The following is a 16,380-nucleotide window of genomic DNA, read 5'->3' on the forward strand; positions in this document are numbered from 1 at the left end:
GGTGTAGGAAGAATGCAGAGATGGGGGCAGGGTGTTATGGACCAAACAGAGGATTTTATATTTGATCCTCCAGGTGATGGGGAGCCACTGGAATATCTTGGGGAGGGATGGTGATATGGTTCCAACACTGTGTTAGGAAGATCACTTTGGCAACCAAGTGGAGGTTGCACTGCAGTGGGCAAAGACATGTGTCAGGAAGACCAAGCAGTAGCTATTGTAGTAGTCCACACATGAGCTGAAGGAGGTGTCTGTTCTGACTCTTCTCCAGAATAATCACCTGCAGCTTTTGTATATAGGGTGGGCCAGTGGATCAGACAGAGGTCAGGGATGAGAGTAATGGGTGGATCTTGTAAAAAAAAAAAAAGAGATTAAGACTTGATGTCAGAAACACCTACCCCAGACTAATTAGAAGACTTCCAAAGTACATTGAACCCTGGGATTCCTCCTGTTCCCCCACCCCCCTCAGATTGTTCTGATTCTTCAGCATGTCTGGATTGCCTGCTCTATGAGTGGTAATGAGTGGGCAGTTTAGTGTCCAAGGCTGACTCCTTCTCTGTAGGAGTGGCTTCCCCAACTGCTGGCTGTGAGAGATGGGCAGGAAGCAGGCTGGTTGTTCTGGGGAAGGCTGCCCCTTCAAGGGCTTTTGTGTGTTTTTGTGTTTATTTGCGAAGTGTGGTCAACATTTGCTGCGGTAGTGATGAGGATGGTGGGCTCCATCTTTCCAATGATTTCTTCCCTCCATGAAGTCTGTGGTGTATGGGCTGGAAGCAGGTCTGGTGGCTGGGGGGGGGCCTGTTCTTTCCAAGGCTCTGGGGTTCAGGGCACAAGTCTGTCTCCATCTAGGTCTGTGGGGAGATTCTGTTCAAGGTGGTGGTGATATATTCAATTGTCTGGCACAACCTGATCCCCCCATCTCTCCCTCAATAGCCTTTCAAAAGCAATCCCCACCACTGTCTAAAACAGCTAACCAACCTACTCATGCATTCAGAGCACGTCCTGGAGGAAAGTTACCAGACACTGTTTCTATAATCTGCAAAACAGTCACGGAGAGGGTTGTCATGGCAACTTCATCTTCTCACATTCTCTCCCACTTGCACTGTCGTGATGTGTTTGCCATTGTCTTTAGATTTTTTTTCCATGGGAAAATTGGTGGATGCTATTGATTACTTAGCCCCAAATCTATTCAAGAAGAACTCTGTACAGGCAGTCAGGAATGAATGAATGAATGAGCATTTGTTAAGCACTTACTATGTACAAAGAAATGTGTACTAAGTGCTGTAGTACATATCCCCATTTCCATTCTGCACTTCTCCTTTCTGAATCCCACAAATCCATGTTCATCTATTCAATATTATTATCCCAAAAGGTTGTCTAATTTGGTGTAACTGTCCTTTGTAATTTAAAAGGAATGAAGGGAAATAGGAAGGAGAAGAAAAGAGGCAGTCCATCTAGTTCTGCAATTTTCAAGGGCAGGAGTGAGGGGGCTGTTGCCCCTAATCTCTACCCTTCTTCGTTCTTATCCTCATCACTTCTCTGCACAGTCTAACATTATGCTGAACATTCAGTAGGTGCTCAATAAATGACATATTCTAAAGCAATTTGACTTAAAATCTACTACACAAGCAACTGCCTAACTCAGATTTTGTTTTGTCAACTCTGCTCTTCCTCAAATTTTTGGAGCCTAGAATGGTGTTCCCAAATCTTCCAAATCTTTCCTGCATGTAATTGTTAGTATTGTTTTTCTCCTCTCTGACTCTAACATACTGAAAAGGTTTGGTCCTGCAGTTATTACAGTCAGGAGGAGGTCTCCTTTGGACAGCATCAGTCAATCCAGAAGTCAGAGTATCTCTCTTGTGCCAGGCTGTTAAAGAAGGCTTGAGCACCAGAAGTCTCTTCATTCAGGGTCAGTGTTGGGATGGAATGAGGTAGTGAGGATTTGAGTGGCCTTCAAGAATCCACCAGGTTGGAGAGGTCCTGATTGCCCATTGGTACTATTTTTTATGCCTTTAGGGGACAAAGACGTTACATCAGGGGAAACAGGGACCAATAAGGTTCCTTTCTGTCAATAAACATTTTTTTTTCAGCTGCTTCCTATGTGCCAGGATCTGTGCTACACTGGAAATATGAAGAATTCTGTCTTTCCAAGGAGCTCAGAGACTAGTGGGGGACTTAACAGTCAAACAGCTATGAACAAAGAAGCCACATACATAAAATACTGGAAATAATCAGCATAAGGAAGATGCTAGAAATTTTCAGGGAAAAGAGAAACTTCTATAGATGTGATATTTCAGCCGAGACTTGAAGAAAGCTAGGAAATTCTGGTGGCAGAAAAGAGTAGGGAGAATGTCCCAGGTGTGGGGGACAACCCCTGAGAAAAAATGGGCAGATTTTGAAGATGGAGAATCTAGTGCTGGAAGTAGCAAGGAGGCCAGTACTGCTGGTCTGAAAAGTACATCATAAAGGTGAGAGGATATGTGTAAGGTGTAAAGAAACTGGAAAGGTGAAGGTGGGTAGTTTGTGAAAGACTTTCAATGCCAGAGATAATTTTATATTAAATCCTGAGTCAATAGGGAGCCACTGGGTTTGTTGAGTAGAAAAGCAGGGATGGAGGGAGGGCATATGGTCAGACTTGTGCCTTTTTGATGGTTGATGACGATTTTGAGATTTTGAGAGTTGAGTGTAGGACAGACTGGAATAGGGATGTACTGGTGATAGAGACCCCAACAAGAAGGCTCTTTCAATAGTGCACTGGGTGAATTGTTGATGGTCTGTACTGAGGTGCTGGCATTGACAGAGGAGATAAAGTGGAAAGGTGTAAGAGAGTAATATTCCAAAAGTTATATTGACAGGTCTTGGCAACAGTTTGGTTTGGGGGCGGTGAGAAGATCATGAGTGAAGAATTACACTTCGATTGTGGGCCTGGGTGACTGGGATGTTGGTTCAACAGTAATAAGGAATTTTGAAAAGGTAGAGTTTGAGGAGAAGGAGATAGAAAGAGTTCAATTATGGACAGGTTGAATTTATGAGGTCTACAGGACATCCAATTGGTTATGTCTAATAGGTAAGATGGAGATTTAAGACCAGAGGCCAGCAGAGAGGTTTAGATTGGACAAGTAGATGTGGGAATCTACTCTATGTGGCACAGAGATGATCATTGAATCCATGGGAACTGATGAGAGCACCAATTGAAATAGTATCAAGACAGAAGGGAAGACAGCCCAGGACAGAGCCCAGTAGGACATTCATGGTTACCAGGTCTGACCTCTATGAAGATCCAGCTAAGGATACTGAGGAGTGGTCATTGTGAGGTGCTGGGGGCAAGTGATGTCTTTGACCTTTCTTTGTATTTCCTGTCTGTCTGTGTTTGAAGACCATGACATCAAAGAAATGATGACATAACTTGCATTTGACTTTGTTTTGAGTGAGGGAGAGCTATTCAAGGTCACTAGCCTCACTTTCCCCTCTTGAGTCATCTGGATCCAGTGACCAGATATTCATCAGGATGGTTGGAGAAGGCCCAGGATGCACTGGGAGACCTTGACCTATTCAGGTACTCACTTAGAGTGAGGTAACTCCCATTCAGTGAATAGGCGTCCTTAAGATGTAATCCAGGAATGACCCCTTTAATAAGCAAAAGAAAAAATAAGTAAATCAAGGTGAGAAGGAAAGAGCAACAGTTACTATTTGTAATCACTCCAAAGCCAGGGGCGTTCTGAAAAGGGCCATGAAGTGAAGTTTGAGAAGTGACCTATTGTTATGTAATGTATGGGTTTCAGAGTGCACTGGGTTTAAGGTTTTGGGAAAGACAAGAAAGAAAGAAAAAGAGAGAGAGAGAGAGAGAGAGAGAGAGAGAGAGAGAGAGAGAGAGAGAGAGAGAGAGAGAGAGAGAGAGAGAAAGGAAGGAAGGAAGGAAGGAAGGAAGGAAGGAAGGAAGGAAGGAAGGAAGGAAGGAAGGAAGGAAGGAAGGAAGGAAGGAAGCTGGGAATCCTCTGACCATCCAAATTTACCTTCCTTTGGAGAGGAGACGGAAGGTGGGGCAGAAGAGAGAGGATGAGCTGAGTTACCCAGGTAGCTGGGTCCCCATTCAGGCAGCTTGGTCAACTCACAGGTCTGTGTTAGTCCTTCATTTTCAAAGAACGTGACTTCAGAGAAATGATGACATGACTTGCACTTGACTTTGTTTTGAGTGAAAGAGGGCTGTGCAAGATCAACAGTGTTGTATTTACAGCGCTTAGTACAGCCCCTGGCACATATTAGGCAGTTAATAAATGTTTCTCGACTGATGAAGGGAATAATGCCATAAAATAAATAACACGTCACATAAACTTAGAGAGACAAAAGTTTCAAGAGAAGGGTGAATGACAATGTTAAGGGTTGCAAGGTAATCTGAAAGGGAGGGGATTAAGAAAAGGACATTGAATTTGGCATCAAAGAGATATTTACAATATTAGTGAGAGAAGTTTCAGTTGAATGATGAGGGAGAAGGTCGACTGGTGAGAGTTAAGAAGAGAAGAAAGCGAATAGAGGTGGACTATTGGAAATGACCTTTTCAAGGAGTTTAGCCACAGAAGGGAGGCAATATATGAGATGATAATTAGAGGGGGTGAACCAGTCCAGGGAGAGATTATTTTAAGGAAGGGGAGAAATACCTATGTTTGTGGGCAGGGAGGAGGTAGCCAGTACACAGGGAGATATTGAAGTGAGAGAATGACGATGATAAAGGCAGTAGTCTCCTGGGGGAAATGGGCTGGAAAGGGACCCTTTGTGCAGGTAGAGAGAGGTTTGACTCAATAAGGAGTAAGCACATCTCTATGAGTGAGACAGGGCTACAAGAGGAGACAGTGGCAGAAGGCATCTGAGTGAGGTGAGAGGAATAGGAAGGGAGAAGGAAGAGCTCTTGGGAATGACCTCAGTATTTTCAGTAAGATATGAGGCAAGATTCTCAGCTGAAAGGGTGGGTGGATGAGGGATGGTGCCATGGGAGGTTGGAGGAGGGATGACAAATTTCTGAAGAGCCATTGTGGTGAGTAAATTGGAGAAGTATAAAAAGATTGCCTCATGGCTGCAGGAGTAGCTTTGTCACCCTTTTGGGGAAAACTTGTTGCTGTTTTTGTAGGGAAGGAGGACGCATGGATCTAACTCATATTGTGCATAAATACTGTGTGTTATAGTGCTATCACACAGGACTCAGAACAGAAATTTAAAAATGCCTTAGTGAATTTGACACCAGCACTTTACCAATTCTCTGCCAATGGTTTTCAGATTGGGAAAAAGTGAAATGGCATCTTGGGCCATGCCTTTCATTATTCTGCTAACACAACAAAGCAGCTTTGGTTAGAATGAGGTTTTCTGGGAAGTGATCTCCCTGGACCCAGGTTTTGTACAGCATCTGCCTTTTTTCTTTGATGATGATACAGGATCCACTGTTGTATCTGGTAATGACAGAAGACCAGCATAGATCTGGGTGCTTCTCATTGTGGTTCAGTGATTTTTTAGTTGTGATCGACTCTTCGTGAGTCATTTTTTTTTTACAGTGGTTTGCCATCTCGTTCTCCAGCTCATTTTGCAGATGAGTAACTGAGACAAAGAGCGTTAAGTGACTTGCCCAGGATCACACAGCTGATAGCTGCCTGAATCCAGATTTGAACTCAGGAAGACGAGTCTTCTTGACTCCAGGCCCAGGGTTCTATGCATTGTGCCACCTAGCTGCCCTGGTTGTGTTACCACGTCCCCATGGGCTCCCTCTGATGCATATGTGAGTATTACTAGATTAGTTGGTTTGCTGAGAGTATATCTGGCAGATCTTTCCAGGGTCTTTGGTGCTGAAGTGATGGTTTTTATATCTCATCTAACCTAAGCTGTTGTGTAAATCCTTGAAAACTCATTTTCACAAAAGATCAAATTGGGATAAGGACTTCTCACATTAGAGAGAGTGTAGGATGTAGTCAGAAATTCCACCAAAGAATTGAATTCAGGCCAGAAAGTGGCTTTTGAATGTTCACAAGGTGAAGCTTGATAGGTTTTGGACATGACTTTTCTTTTGACATTTAAAGAAACTTACCCCTTATTCTTCTAGTCTTTCAATATCCAGAAAGATGAGAGTACACTAGTGAGAGGAGAAGATAAAAAGTAGCAGCATCTGATGGATTTATCATTCAGTTCTGAGTCATAAAATCTTGACTCACATCCTACCTCACTAGCTTTGGGCACTTACTGGCTGTGTGACCTCAGACAACTCCCATCACCACTCTGGGATTCAGCTTTTTCCTCTGTAAATTGAGGTTAGATTAGATGGCTTTTGAGGTCCCTTCCAACTCTATATATCTAAGCCTAAGTGAGATTTAGGCCAAGTCCCTTGATGTCTCTGGGCTTAATTTTCCTCTGTAGTAGAAGGAGATTGGACTAGGTGGACTCTGAGGGGGCCTTGAGCTTGATATTTAAGCCTATGATACTGTGGACCTATGTGGTGGTTTGAGGTAAGGACTGGGTGAAGAAGGAACTGAGACAGCAAATAGAGAACACACATAAGAGACTGGAAGGAGAGACTGTTCAGCATGGAGGTCATGGTCCAATGGCAAGAACAGGGGGATATGGAGTTAGAGGAGCCAGGTTGGAGTCCCAGCTCTACTACTGCTACAATGATGACATCTAGAGTCTTCCTCAACGTCTGACTTTTGTGAACACCAAGGTTAATTTTTCTTTCACACTCTGCTTGGGCTTCCCTAATTTGACAGTGACAATCTTGGTCAAAACTAGCTAGTTACTTAACAAATATCCTTCATGACTAAGATCAGCCATTTTCTTGTACATATTTCCTCCAAGTTTTGTTCTTGTCAGTGGACTGCATTTACACTTTGACTGGTGCATGGCCTCTGGGTTTAGTTGCTGGCCCATTTCCTTGGGCTCACTTGCTTGGTGATCCTCTGACATGACTGTCTCTCATCCAAGTAGAAGAGCATCGTCATTGGTCTCACCAGCTTCTCAGGGAAGGGGTGACCTAGGAGACAGTCATTGGGCTGACCCTTGACCCTCCACCACCTACCATCTGAATTTATTAAGGGGGCTGACTCGCCTAAGCTCTCCATGCTCTAGGCAAGTTTCTGAGAAGAGAAATTTGGGATGAGACCTTTTGTCTCAATTCTCCTTCACTGCTGGGGGTGGGGGGTTGCCCAGCCACCATGGTCTCTAGTTTCTTGACGCCCAGGGGTGGTCAGGGGCAGACCTGTGTGTGTGTGTGTGTGTGTGTGTGTGTGTGTGTGTGTGCGCGTGTGTGTGCCTGCCTACCTAGGCTTGTGTCCCACTTAGGCCCTGGCCTGATTTTGTCTCCTCCTGCCTGGAGAAAGGAAGCTGAGACCTGACTCTACCCCAGTCCATCCCTTTTCTCCTCTGTTCTGTGGGTTGTCAGGAATCCAAGTCCCATTCAGGGCTGGTGATCTGCTGCTGCTGCTGCTGATGTTACTGTGTTGTCTCCTTATGTGGAGCCCAGGACAATCCCTCTGCTCCCCTGCCCTCCCCCTCCTGCTTTTCCATAAAGGCACTGACCCCAGACAGCCCATGCTGACCTCAGCTTCCTCAACCTCTGCCCTCAGGAACCAGGCTGGGTGATGGGAGTTGAGAGAAAAGACTGGGGGGGGGGCTCCCCACTGTTCTGGACCTGACTTCAAGGAGCCTCCTCCCTTGTCTTCTCCCTCCTCCCTCTGCTCTGGGTGGAGACTAGTCTCTTTGAGGAGAAGCAGGAGAAGGAAAGAGGAGAAGGAGGAGCAGGAGGAGAGGTGGAGGAGGAGGGAGTTAGTTTCCTTTGCCCCTGAGTCTTGGGTGGTGGTGGTATGAGCAACTGGAGGTCTGCCTGTCCCCTACCCCCTTCCTCTCCCCCACTATACCTCCTTCCTCCTCCACCCCACCCCCAATCCCTGCTACCTGAGAGATACCAGAAATTTCCACACTTTCCTGTGCTGCGGTGCATGAGGTAAGACCCTGCTTCCAGGCATGGCCCCTCCTGCTGCCCCTCCTGCCCCTTGCATCCCCCTACCCTTTATATTCTCCTGCCCCTTCAGTCTTCTGCCAAACAGCTACCCACCACAAATTGACTTTTTCTAGTATGGAGGGGTGTATGTGGGGGCATGGGAGAGATCGTGGAGGTATTAATACCTTTGTTTATGCAAGCATCATGTGTGTAGGTAGGATCATATGTGTCTGTGTGTGCATATCTTAGTATGTATGTATTTTTGTGTACCTGCTCCCCCAGGGCTGCTCCTACCAGGGGTTTCCTGCCTGCTCAGGTCTTTGTCTGAAGGTCTGAGGCTTGGGGGATAGTGGGGTGGGGAGAGGTGGAGGCCAGCAGGGAGGAAAGTATTTGGGGACACTCCCTCCCTGCCCTCCTGTGAAGGATCTTTCTATCCTTTCTTCCTCCTTCCTCCCATCCTTGGCTCGCCCTGGGGGCTGAGGAGAGAAAAGACAATCTAGGAACTCTTCCCCTCCCCTTCTCTATAACATCTCTTTCCTCTGATGTCCTTTAATTTAATATGTCTGGTTTTTGTTCTGGTGTCAACTAGAAGCAGGCAAAAGGCATACTTTCATGTACCTTGTTGTAGAACAGAGATGGGAGCCTATCCCTGACCCTGCAGATCTCTGTGATTTACAGGCAGAAAGAAGAGAGTTGTTTTAATTTGAGGGATTTGGAGCATTTCTCATTGTGAGGGATTTGGAGCATTTTTTCATAGGGCTATTGAGAGCTTGGATTTCTTCCTTTGAAAACTTCCCCTTCATATCCTTTGGCTGTTGGAGAATGGCTCTTAATCTTGGAAATTAATAAGGCATTGCATTGAAGATAAGAAGATAGATAGTTAAGAAAACAACTAATTGCACTTTATGAACTGATTTTTAAAGAAAACAATAAAGGAAAGAACCTGACAGTTGTTGGAGACTGTGGGCAAGCAGGCCCAATAATATAGTATTGGTACAGGTATGAGTTGGTCCAGCCATTCTGAAAATCAGTTTTAAAGTATATTGTAAAAACACTAAATTGAGCATGCCTTTTGACCCAGCTATACCACAACTGGGCCTATACCCCAATAAAATAAAAAACAGGGGAAATACTCATGCATATAAAGGTATTATGACAGCTTTTTTATACTAGTTGTAGTGGTAGGAGGAGGAGTAGCAGGAGCAGGAGCAGTAGCAGTAGCAGTAGCAGTAGTAGTAGTAGTAGTAGTAGTAGTAGTAGTAGTAGTAGTAGTAGTAGTAGTAGTAGTAGTGGTAGTGGTAATAGTAGTAGTAGTAAAGTGGAGACTTCTGGGGCATCCTTAAATTGGCAGAATGCCTAAACAAATTACGTTATATAAATATAATGGACTATTATTGCAACCTAAGAAATGTCTAAATGAAGAGTTTCAGAGAAACCTGGGAAAACAAGTACCCAACATAAAAGTCTGTCATGTGAATAAAGGATTAGAAGTGAGAACCCTGAGCAATAATTGGAAGTTATAAAGAGACCAATTTAGGCATGACATCAGAAAACTTTTCTGGAAAATGGGAATTCTCCCAAAGGGCAATGGGCTACCGTGATGAAGTAGTGGATTCCTGAAACTTGCAAGCATGAGGGGGCTGGAGAAGGGAAAATGTTCCAATTTTCCAAAAAAGGGAATGGAATGGAATCTACAAATTATAGATCAATAAACTTCAGACTTGATTTCTGGGAGCTTTTCTAGAATGTATTTGTAAGTAGACTGGGGTTTTCAGTGAACAAAACATAGCAACAAAGCAGATGCTGCTGGCATATATGCATAGTAAAGACAGTGTTGGGGGTGAGCTGGGGGGAACAACACTGACCTTGACTGCTCAAACTACTTTTTGGTATGGTTTCAATTCATTATCAGTTAATCCAGAATCTTATGTGTCAGGCTATCTGTAGTTAGATAATTAACTGTAAAAAGCTTTATCTGTAATCTAAACAAAGGGGTAGATATGGAGATACCTATGTTACCTGAGGACATTCTGCCTACATTTCTTCTGGGAGGGCAGTGCCTCAAGAACTGTCAGCCCTCTCTTAGCATGGAGAGGTTTTAGCCACCATGCCCTAGGCTTAGATGGCTATGGGGAAATAAATATAGACAAGATAGGAGCAAAGAGGAACAGTGCCCTGCACAGAAGAACCTGTGTGGTGAGTCCAGTGGAGCAATGTGCCAAGTGTCTAGTCTAGTGAAAGCATCATTTGAGACTATTAATGTCTGGTTATCATTCCCCACCCCTATTCCTACCAATGGGGATCTATGGATGGGAGAGTGTGCTCTGTGCATATTATGGGGAATGGTCTATTGCAGACTTTACTTTGTTATTTCATTAAATGTCTTTGCTTTGAACAATTTGTGCCCTTTGACTAGAGAAAAATGGGAGCTCCTGAGCTCTCATTTTGTGTCTGTGAACACAGGGAGCATCTTAATGGTAGGGCAGGTATTCCAGGGACCCTAAATAGAAGTAGAGGTGCCAGAGAGGCTTCATGTTATGAAAGAGGTGATCAGCAAACATATAGCAAAGGGAATGGTGAAAAGAACAAATCAACATGACTTCACTGAAAATAGGCCAAGCCAGACTAACTTCATTTCCATTTTTGCCAGAGTTGCTAAAATGATTAACCAGGAGAACATGGTAGCTCTAGTTTACTTAGATTTCTACAAAATATTTGATAAATGATTACTGCACTTTTTTTTAGAAATGGTGTGGAGATATGACCCATATTATAGTGAAATTAGACCTACAATTGGCTGAATGATTGGAGTATAAGGATTGCAGATCAACTGGAGAGGTGGTCTGTGGTGGAAAGACCGAAAGACTTGTCATCGACCCATTGCTGCTTAATTTCAAGCACAATGTGAGGCAGAAGGATGATATCACAACAAAAACCACCAAATGGAACCTTTTCAGCCTGACTTCAAAGATGAAGGAGGTAATAGGCCATCCATGCTCTACATGATGACTTTTCTGTCCCTCTCCAGCTGCTAGTGCCTTTGCCCTGAAATTATTTCATTTTAACATTCTATATAATTTGTATATACAAAATTTGTATATACAAAATTAATATATTTTGTACATACAAAGACACAGAGATACAGAAACAGAGATCCTCACTCTCTCACAAACACACTTAATATATATGTGTTTATGTATGCACACACACACACACACACACACATATATATATATATATAAAATATACATATGTACATATGTATAACTTGTCTTCCATGATAGAATATATGCTCCTCAAAGGAAGAGATGCATTGCTTTTTGCTATCCCTAGGGCCTATCACAGTGTCTGGTATTTAGGAGGTGCTTAAGAAATGCGTGTTGCTTAGCTGATTGATATTTAGGGGAATGTGAGCCTTTCAGCACTTATCAAATTATACCACAGACATGACTGTCTCCCTTTGGGCTTGGCAGGGAAAATGTTATAACTGAGCATAGAACTTGATTATCATATTTGGTGGCATTTGCCATGCATTGGTGGCAGAGGGACATCTAATAATATTTAGGTCACAGATCTTCTACCCAACAGAGTCTCCCACTTTCTCCACTGTCCCTCTCAAGCCACTCTCTCCTCTGAATCATAGTCCCAAATATATTGCTCTACTTCCCAAGGTGCCTGCTCTGCCACATTCATCTATCACTCTTGCTCTATATTCCGTTGGAGACAGGCACCTGGATTGTATCTCATTGCAACCCTTGACACTCCTATGCTGCTCTGTACACAGCACCCAGGCCATCCCCAAAAGTGGCCATTGACATCCCAGCCTTGAGGAATTTCCTCAATCTGGCTCCACTGCCCTTCCCCTGAAGCAAATGCTTCCCCTAACAGTTCCTGCACAGGACTGGAGATGTAGAGGAAATCTTCCTATTCCTTCCAATTCTTAACAAATGTTTCCCTCTCAGTAAATTTGTGCTGGGTTGCAAGAGCTCAGCTACATGAAGTTGGCCCTTCCAAAGTTCTGATCTGAAGGAGTTCTCATCCTCTCAATTCCTCTAATCTAGCTTACTGAAAATATCTCCCTGATGCAATTTGAGAGGTTCAAGGACCCCAAGGACTGAAGGGCAGGAAAAGGTCATCTAGAATGAATTCATGGACTCAAGAATTCTTTTAGTCATGTTGGCAAAGGTTATTGTAATGCTGATATGGTGGGCAGAGTTCCTTAAGAAACTTGCCACTTAACAAGAATGTTGCTGAATCTTAAGTAGAAAACGTAGTGGATTATCTGGCAGATATGCTAATTAGGTGATAACATGCAAGCTTGGTCACAAGCATCATTCACTACTAGAAACGGGAAGGAGGGGCTTCCTAAGGGGTGTGATTTTGTCTCTTTTTTGTAACAAGACAGTTTTGGGAGCTGATGTCTATAGCTTGACCTCTGGATTGTATGCAGTAACTGTAGGAATCAGTACATGATAGTTCTGCTGATACAAGATAGTCCTGTTCATACAAGGGAAATTCTACAGAGGTCCACTTGTTCTTGTGACAGGGAGAGATGGTTTGCCTGACTGAGGCCCACTCATGAGTTATTGCTAGACATAGTATCCTTGGGCTGGGGAGAAAACTGTGAGAGAAAGTGTTTTGAGGCTGGGGAGAAATGTGATCTTGGAAGTGGGGTCCAAGAAAAAACAGCCAAACACCCCATTACCCTCTCATAGAACCCTCCCTGTCTTTCTAGGGAAGCCAGTCAGGGGCTCTCTACAGGTACAGGTGTGTCTGGTGGAACTCCTCAAGTGAGTTCGGTGGAAGGGAATGACAAATGTACTAATCTCTCTGAACAGTATGCTGAGTCCCTTCTACTACAATAAATAGTGTGATTTTCTGCACTTTAAAAATTGGATTCTACCATTTCCTCATATTCCCATTTTGGACTGTTTCACACTGGACAGATCACTCTTACTGTCACATCAGGAATTTATATTGTGTATACACTAGCTTGAGATATGAATCATGACTAAGAGTGACAAAACTTTCAGTTCTGGGGGGATCCTAACTAGGAGGGTGACAATGTGTTTAGTTGCTGAATGAAATGAAATGAGATACCATATGTAAAGCCCTTTCTACTGCTCTCATTACTGAATAGGGTGAAAGCTCTTGAATATATATGATTTAAGTATGGAAGGACCAGGGTGCTTGCAGTGGGATGTGTGTGATTTTGGTAGACCCAGTCAAGGGTTCCCACAATGAGGTCTTTGATATTGATTGCCTTCCCACTGCTTCCCCTAGACCTGTGTTGCCTTAGTGTTGAGCAGCCCAGACTCCCTTTTCCAGATGTTCCCATTTCAGCAGGGTTGGCATCTGCTACCCATTTGAGATCTTTGCCAGGGGTATGCATGAAAACCAACATGAGGCATTTGAAAAGGTAAACTCCAGAGAGTAGAATGTGATGTGTCATTCTTGGCAATCTCTGCCATTGGCCAGAATCCCCAGTCCTGCTATAAAGGCGCAGCATTAACAATGGAGATACTCCTGTGTATACTTACATATTTACTCTGTGTGCACTTTGGCCTTTGGGGATCCATAGTGGCAGCAGTCACTTAATCCCTAACTGAAACATATTTATCAATGTATTTAAGGGAACCAATTACACCCCTTCTTAATGGAGGGGATGTTCCCAGGAGAATGCTTCTGAGGTAACAAAATCAGGAGGGAGCTCCTGGTTAAAAAGCTTCAGCAAGTCCTTGTATTTTGGTGAGAATCCCTTCTCTCTGCTCCTAAAGGAAGTCGTCTTGGGTGAAACAGAAATCTCTGGTATTTTCCGACCATGCTTAGAGGGGAAGCCTACCTTGACTGGACTTCCACACAGCACTTGTTTTATGTGACCATAACCACAGTAGCCCCAATACCACCTGAGCTACAGCCATGCCTGTAACTCTCAGTCACCCACCTATCCCTTAGAAAACCTCTGCCTGCCAAATCAGGGGGATCCTTTCCTGCTTCACAGGTCCCCTTCCAGAAGATGGCCTTTTAAAATAGCTACCCTCTTAGATAGAGCTGAATGTAGAAAGGGAATGGAGAACGGAGTTGGAAAGTATCCTTTAAAAAAATCTACCTAGTAGTAAAACACAGTGATCAATACTTCCCACTCAAAGCATATACTAAACAAGTTTAAAATGGACAGAAATACTTGTGGAACACAGAGATGTAACACTTCACTAAGCTATAGTAAAAATAAGTCAACAAAAATGAAATAGATACTCCCCCCTTGAATGTGTCCAGTGTATCTGAAAATGTATCCAGTGTATCCCCAGTCTATGGGGGAAGTCTATAAAACAGCAAAGAGCGGAGTACAGATGCACTCCATAGTGATGTTCCACAGGAATTCATTGAACAATGTGTATACAGAGAACCACAAAACATGTGCTCATCATGTGGGCTTGTTTACAGAAATGGAGGGGGTTTCTGACAGCAATCCCATATCAGGTCATTGTCAGCAGATATTATAGACTGTTTCAGGAGCCCAGATCTAATAATCAGCACAGACTATGGAAGGAAGTGGTAGAAACTGAGCAACTCTTCACTGAAGGTTGTAAATCATTAGTACCTAATGAATACTCAGCAATACATGAACTGGTGACTGGAATTATGCATCAGAAGCTCAATATCTTTTCAAAATGAACAGGTGACAATTGTTTCTGTTACACGTGAAGACCTCAGAATATCCTTGGTGATTAAAAAATAAATTGTAGTGGAACTGGAACATTGCCATGTAACAAAACTTTTGTTCCCATCTCTGAGTCATAATGTTGATCCATAAAAATTCAAGACCAATGTTTTAAATAGCACACCAAGTGTTCCTAATATCTAAGCTGCCTGGATGAAAAGCTGGCAACATATAGAGACCTAGGGGACAACCTGAAAACCATGTGAGGACAGTATGAGGAACATGTGACTCTCACAGTCCTGTCTCCTCTCAGAATTTTCCTAAAGATGTATTCCTGGAGCCTGTAGCAGATGATTTAACATCTCAATACTTTGACTGAGTTACAAAAGATAGTAATTCTGTGCAATGATCTGAAGAACATTACACAGAAAAGAATCAATAGCATAATATGTAAAGTACATCAAAAGACTGACAGATGAATAATAACGGTAATAATAGTAAACCTTTACAGAGTGCTTCAAGATATAAAAAAGCACTTTGCAAACATCTCATTTGAACCTTACAACCACCCTGTTATTTACTTGGCAAAGGTGTTATATCACTCCATTTAACACGTATGAAAATTGAGGTTTAGAAAGTTTAAGTGACTTGCCTATGGTCACACAGTCAATAAAGCAGAACATCAGTCTGGGGCTTGTGCATCCAATTCCAGGTGTCTCCCCACTATGCCAATTTACTAGTGGCAGGGCAACTGGTGTTGGAGAGAACAAATCACCCAATCTGATATACTTTAAAAAGAAATTTACTAAGTCACTTGGTAGAGACTGAGAGAGAAAGGAGGCTGTGGCTCCTTCTTGTTCAGTCTCTGGAAGGTTTATATGACATAGGATTTAGACCAGAGTACTCACACATAAGTGGTGGGGGCAGATGCGCCTCCCTGGGTGCCTGCTCCCCCCCCTCTCTCCCCGCCAGGCCTGGTCTTTGTCTCCTCTTGCCTGGAGAAAGGAGGCTGAGCCCCGCCCCATCCCCAGACCTCCCCTGCCCCTTTCCTCCTCTGGAGGTCGTGAGGAATTAATGTCCCATTCAAGGGCTGCTGCAGCTTCTGTACTCTTTCTTCTTTTTTGTGGAGCCCAGGACAATCCTCCGTCTACCTCACCCTTCCCGTCTTTGTCCTCACCCTTCCTCTCTTTGTCCTCCTCCTCCGAGTTTCTATAAAGGGGCCGATTCTCCAGAACCCCTAACTGAGTTCAGCTGCTCCGTCCCCCGCCCCCCGCCTCGGCAGCCTCTCCTCAGGAACCTGGGAGCCTAGTAAGCCCTGGGCCGACCTCCAAGTGGAGGAAGCACCTGCTCTCCCCTCCCCTAGCAAGTTTGGATGATGGAGGCTGAGAGAAAGGACTGCGAAGGCTCCCCACTCCTCTGGGCCTGATGTCGCAGACCCCCTCCCTTCCTCTTCCCCCTTTGTTCTAGGAGGAGACTACCCACTCTCCGCATTGACGTCACCGTGCCCGCCCCCTTCCTAACCTATATTAAGTGTAAGTCTTCTTTGTCTGCAGGAAGATGCGAGTGGGGCGAGCAAGAGGAGGTCTGCGTACCTCTCACCCACTTCCCTTCCCTTTACCGTCCACACCCCACACTCCTCTCCGTTACCCCCATCTGCTCCCCATCTTCCAGACTGACTGATCCTGAGGGTCCAGCTAGTGTCTGAGTGAGTGAGGTAAGTGCTCCCTCCCTGCCGGTGCCTCAGCCTCTCCCTTTG

This window comes from Notamacropus eugenii, chromosome X (genome assembly GCF_028372415.1).
Source record: "Notamacropus eugenii isolate mMacEug1 chromosome X, mMacEug1.pri_v2, whole genome shotgun sequence".
NCBI classification, from domain to species: Eukaryota; Metazoa; Chordata; class Mammalia; order Diprotodontia; family Macropodidae; genus Notamacropus; species Notamacropus eugenii.